General features: G+C 45.7%; 1 annotated feature.

Moving 5' to 3' along the window:
- Positions 389 to 6000: part of a transcriptional cis regulatory region, noted in NCBI's record as "EC(Sall1) region targeted for CRISPR interference", that runs on past the window's edge. NCBI's record gives its function as "positively regulates Sall1 expression (strong effect) in mouse ES cells" and the evidence as "EXISTENCE:mutant phenotype evidence [ECO:0000015][PMID:27895109, PMID:31784727]".

Raw genomic sequence — 6000 nt, 5'->3', positions numbered from 1 at the left:
ATACCCTAAACCGATACCGTGTTTGCGGGTGAGGATACGGGGCGAGCCCTCACAGTACACTGACATTTGATCTCAGCCAAAAGACTGGGAAGTGGTGGGGTTGGAGCACTATTATCAAACTCATTTAGTGTGTGATTCCAAGAGCTACAAGTTCAAGACTGTGTGACCACAGTGGGCAAGATGGCAGCCATTGCCAGAGCAGATGTGACAGGTATCCTCTAGCAGCCCATTCTAGAGACATGACCTGATCTCGGAGGACCTCATCTCAGTAAAGCATCGTCAGGGTGTTTCAGAGATGGCAAGCTTGCCCACCTGAGCCTGGTAGTAGATGAAACAGCAGAAGGGCTATCTTGGGAGCTTGGAAATTCAAAGTCTGAAATCACATAAGCAGAGCTACACCCTCCGGAGGGGTCGGGGGGGGGGGGGGTACTTTTCTGTGCCTGCCTCAACTTCTTCTGTTGTCAGAAAGTCTTGACCCCTCTGGGCTTGTAGACCTGGCCTTCTTCTTCTACTGCCCCTTCTTCTACTGTAATCTTCACCTTACAAACCTTTGAATATAGTCATACTGTCTCCTCTCCTTGTGCCTGACTGCTTCCCTTATGAGGACAACTGCCATATTGAAGTGTCTAGACAGCATCTTAACTTGATAACATCTGTAAAAATCCTATTTCTAAATAGGGTTTCAGACACAACTACTAGCTGTCTTCACAGTAGCTCAGGTGAAACTCTAGTACAGTGGTTGTTCAAAGTGGGTGTCACAACTCCTTTGGGGGTTCAAATGACCCTTTCACAAGTGTCACCCAAGGTCATTTGCATATCATATATTTATTTATGCTACAATAGCAGCAAAATTATAATTATGAAGTAGCAATGAAAATAATTGTATGGTTGGGGGTCACCACAGCATGAGGAACTGCATTAAAGGGCTGCAGCATTAGGAAGGTTGAGAACCACTGCCATAGGAGGACCTGAGAGAGCAAAACCCAAGAGGGAGGAGAATTGGGGGTCTTCCAAGAGATTCTGCCATCTGAACAAGCAATGTGTTCAGAGTTCCGAAAGTGCCTGGGGAGGCAGCCACAGCCTGGAGACTCCAGCCACTCCTTCTACTGAGTGTTTCGCTTGGCTCAAGTAGCCTGGCTAACAAATGTGAAAGTCTTGCCAGCACTTAAAACTTGAAGGTCTTATTCCAAAGTTCTAGTTTCCAGGTTTTTTTTTCCAACCAGTTGAGTGTTGTCTCCTTCTCACACCTCAACAACCGTGGCTGAGGGAGCTAAGTGCTACTCACTCCTACGGGACTCCTACAGTTCCTGCCCAAGCTGTCCAAATTAGCTTGCCTGACACATCAACAAAGACCATTCGTGGCGTGAAGCCCCCTAGGGAGGAATCAGACAGGACCTTGGCTTCCTGCAAAAGGAAGTCCTCCCTGGAGGTGCTCAAAAAGGAGCAGAGCTCCTGAGTCTGGACCTTCCATGGTGACTATCCTGGGCTCCCAAGGATTTGCTTTCTAACACTGCTAGAGAGGATGGAGTACACAAAGATGCCATCCTTCACAGCAGATGAAGAAACTGAGGCAGGGGAACTGGCACTGTTCCAATCTCTGTCTCGGAGTGTCTGCGTAAGTGGCAGAGAACCTCTTTGTATTCAGGATTCAGGCTGGGGACATGGCTCAGTGGGTAAAGACATTTGGTGTATGAGCCTGGCCACCTGAGTTCATGCCCTAGAACCCATCACATAACAATGGGAGGAGAGAGCAGACTTCACAAAGTTGTCCTTTGACCTCACCATGACACACACAGGCCCTTCCTCGCAGAATAATGTATTTTTAAAAATAATTATATTCAGGATCTTTCAGCCTGGGAGAACAGATAAATAAATTGTGGTAAATATATACAATAGAATATTATTTAACCATAAAGAAGGATGAAATTATGCCATTTGAAGGCAAATGTATGGAAATGGAAATGTTCATATTAGACCAAATAAGCCAGACTTCATCAAACACTATATGATCGGTCTCAAATGTGTAACGTAGGTATATCCTAAAGACATGAAAGTATAAAGGGACTAATGTGAGGAGAGAGAGGAACCAGAGAGGGCAACAGACCATGAATATGATCCAAGTCCACTGTGTCCGTCATGTATCAAAATGTTCGAAAGTAAGTCGCCACTATAGACAAATAGAGTTTGCTAGTAAAAACGAATAAATCAGAGATTTCTCTCCACAAGCCTGGTCTTTTCAATGGGATGCCCACTATTGCAGACTCTGTGTTTCTCCTCTGGCAAGAAACTCCTATCATCTCTGTCCGGAGAAGGTTGGCTTTGGGCCCAGTCACAACAGAAACTTAAACAGGCTAGCTTCCCGCAGAAGGGGATTAAGTAATCCAGAAAGAAATATGTTCTTCAGTGTAGGGCTCAGGCTCAGGGCCCTTCACATGATAGGTAAATCCTGTATCAGAGACCCACACGCTGAGCCCTGCAGGGAACAAGCTGTACCCAGAATCCCCTTCCCACTCCTAACTCCCACAGTTCCTCAGTCCTTATCTCTCGCCTTTGTCTGCCTTCATCAAATGGTAAAAGGCTAGAGCTGTAGTTTGATAGTAGTTTGTTCCCTTCAAAATCTCATCATGACCTTAGTCCCCATAAAGGTGTTATGAGGCCTGAAGAGTTGGGGGAAGACAGTTCTAAAACCTTTAAGAGGTGTTTGAGTTTTGGGGAATTTGTCCTAGAGAGAGGATGGATTCAGTTCCCTCCAGAATGGGCTAGCTACACAAAGGTGGGTATCATTTAAAAAATAAAATAAGAGCCGGGCGTGGTGGCGCACGCCTTTAATCCCAGCACTCAGGAGGCAGAGGCAGGCAGATTTCTGAGTTCAAGGCCAGCCTGGTCTACATAGTGAGTTCCAGGACAGTCAGGGCTGCACAGAGAAACCCTGTCTCGGAAAACCAAAAAATAAAATAAAATAAAATAAAATAAAATAAAATAAAATAAAATAAAATAAAATAAAATAAAATAAAATAAAATAAAATAAAATAAAATAAGAAGGCTGGCTTCCTTCGTTAGCATTCTCTTGCTTCCTGACCTCTCTTTCCCTTTCTACCACAAGGCTGTCCCCTTGACAGCCAGGCAGAGGTGAGCACCTTCCAAGGCTGTAGAGCCATTATTCAAGTTAACCCTTTTTCTTTATTAAAAAAAAAACACCAAAACTCCAAAACCTAGTCTCAGAAATTCTGCTATAGCAACAGCAAACAGACTGAGACAATTAGTAAACTATTAAGCACTTTCTAACTTGCCATTTGGCAAGCATCGGGTTTGCTCCCTGGTGCTCACAGCACAATGGAGGTCGCAGCGTGAGCCAGAAGACTGCAGAGAAGAGTCTAGAAGGATGCAGAGGACACTGGAGTATAGCCACACCCAGGAAAAGAGTTCGTGAAAACCTTTTCAAACCTGGAATGGCAAATATTCAGCCCCTCCCCCTGCCTTGGGCACTGTCTGTGGGTGTGGGCAAACATCAGTGACACAAGCCAAGTTAGTTTTGTTGCCTACAGTCCTGCAAACTGCCCAGAGGAGTGGCCTCTGAGGCTCCAAGCTGCTTTTCTAAGAGCTGCTGCTTCAGCCAAGATGATGACTAATGACTCTCTCGGGTGGCTGCTATAGAGCATTTTGCACCTAAAGCGTGGAGTAGGGCTAGCCAGAGAGACAGGAGAGTGCACTATCAGAGGCCATACCTTGAACTCGGATCCTTCCACAGAAAACTTCTCAGTTATGATAGAGACAGAAAAGGAGCATAGGAGCCATTGCCTCTCTGAGATCAGAAAGCAAGTCATGCGTTTGTGGTCCACGTTACAGAGTGATACAGAGCTGAGGAAGTCTATGGGTCAATGGGCTTGACCATCGTGGGGTAGACTCGGAGTCGTCCACTCTGCTTCTGTGCTGTGCCTTGTACTCAGATTTAACATCCTTTTACAGCAGAGAGATGGTAGAGATGAGACCTATTCTCTTTCTTCTCTTTCTCCTTGCTTGCTTTCTTTCTCCCTTCCTTCCTTCCTTCCTTCCTTCCTTCCTTCCTTCCTTCCTTCAACTTAGACTTCTCTTATACAATAGTTTCTACTGTAGTTTCCCCTCCCTTCACTCTTCCCAGTCCCCCCTCACCTCCACTCCCATTCCCCTCCCACCTTGATCTCCCCTAGAAAAGAGCAGGCTTCCCAGGGACATCAACCAAATAAGACATAATAAGATACAGTAAAATACAATAATCTCGTAATAAGATACAATAAGACCAGGCACAAACTCTCATATCAAGGCTGGGAGATGGAACGTAGTACTGGGAAAGGGGTCCCAGAGCAGGCAACGCCCACCCCATCCCTATTGCTACAAAGTTGCAGTTTCAGGATTTGTCAGTTTTTTTTTCCCAAATTTCTTCCACTCTTCTTGTTCTCTGGTACTAGCTCAGGTCTTACTTTCTAGAGGTGCCTTGGATGGCCACCCCACCCCCAGCCTAATGAAGCTGTGCTCACTCCCAATGGCGGTCTTCCCCTCTTTGGTTTTTGCTTCTCTGGTTCTCTTACCCTGGAATTGTCTTGCCTTGCCTCTTTGTGTATGTTTATTGGATCTGTCTATTGGTTTACAGTCTTCTTCCTGAGAGTAGGGACTGACTCTACTGCCTTCTCCATCACTGAATCTCCCAGGCCCTAGCACAGCGCCCGGGTCAGGGATGAGTGGGTGAAGGACTTGGACTCAGAAGCAAGGTATAGGCAACCAGTTCTGACTTTGGAACCTCAGCTGAGAGTGAAGCAGAGGATGTGAATCTTTCATGAGCAGAATGGTCACAGGAAGAGGAAAGGAGTTGCTTACCGTGTGGAAGTAAACCAGACAGAGCAGAGGACCACAGTGTGCGGCTTCCCAGCCTGGTGTAGCCTGATGCTGTGCACTGCAAGATTCATGTGGCAAATTATTAGGAAAAGCAAGTGAGTATGGCTTTAATTTTTGTACTTTTACCCATGGGGACATTTTTAGTGTTTTAAATGTAAGCATTGCACAGAATAAAGGTGGTATACATGCTTTCATTGCCTTGCTGTGTATCCTAAGGTGGGCATATTCTAGAGCCTAGAAAATGTCTTTAAAACATGTTTTAGGAGCCAGGCAGTGGTGGCACACGCCTTTAATCCCAGCACTCGGGAGGCAGAGGCAGGCGGATTTCTGAGTTCGAGGTCAGCCTGATCTACAGAGTGAGTTCCAGGACAGCCAGGGCTACACAGAGAAACCCTGCCTCAAAAAACAAAACAAAACAAAAAAAAAGTTTTAAGGCTGGAGAGATGGCTCAGTGGTTAAGAGCACTGACTGCTCTTCCAGAGGTCCCAGGTTCAATTCCCAGCAACCACATGGTCGCTCATAACCATTTGTAGATGGAATCCGATGCCCTCTTCTGGTGTGTCTGAAGACAGCTACAGTGTACTCATATACATAAAATAAAAATAATTTTTAAAAAACCGTATTTTAATGGCTGCTTAAATTTTCATCGCATGACAAAAATATGTTTTTTTACACTATGTTCAGGAAGGCACTCCTTTGCACAAGCCCGTCTCTCAAGTTGGAGAGAAATATCTAATGCACAGCTTTCCCCCTTGGTGACAGTAACAGTTTTCAACTACTTGACGTTGGCCCCCATATGAGGTTGTCCTGACTGGAAAGGACACGGGTATAGGAAGGGTAGAGGCTGGATGCTGCCCAGCCTCCACAGACACAGGGCATCAAAAGGGACTGCCCAGACCAAAGTCAACAGTACTAGGCCAGAAAGTTACTGTCCAGGACAGTGTCAGGGTTAATTTTCAACAGGCACTCAAAACTCCAATTAGCATTCTGCCATTGGCTTGCAGGACTTTGCCCTGGGATTCTGTCTCAGGATCACATCTCAGGGGACTAGAATGCATTGGAATCAGTAAGCATTGGAAAACCAACGCTTTTGCTTCCACAGTTCCTATTTGGTTAGCGACCTACACTGAC

Source organism: Mus musculus, chromosome 8 (assembly GCF_000001635.26).
Source record: "Mus musculus strain C57BL/6J chromosome 8, GRCm38.p6 C57BL/6J".
Taxonomy (NCBI): Eukaryota; Metazoa; Chordata; class Mammalia; order Rodentia; family Muridae; genus Mus; species Mus musculus.
This window is presented reverse-complemented; position numbering and strand designations above follow the sequence as displayed.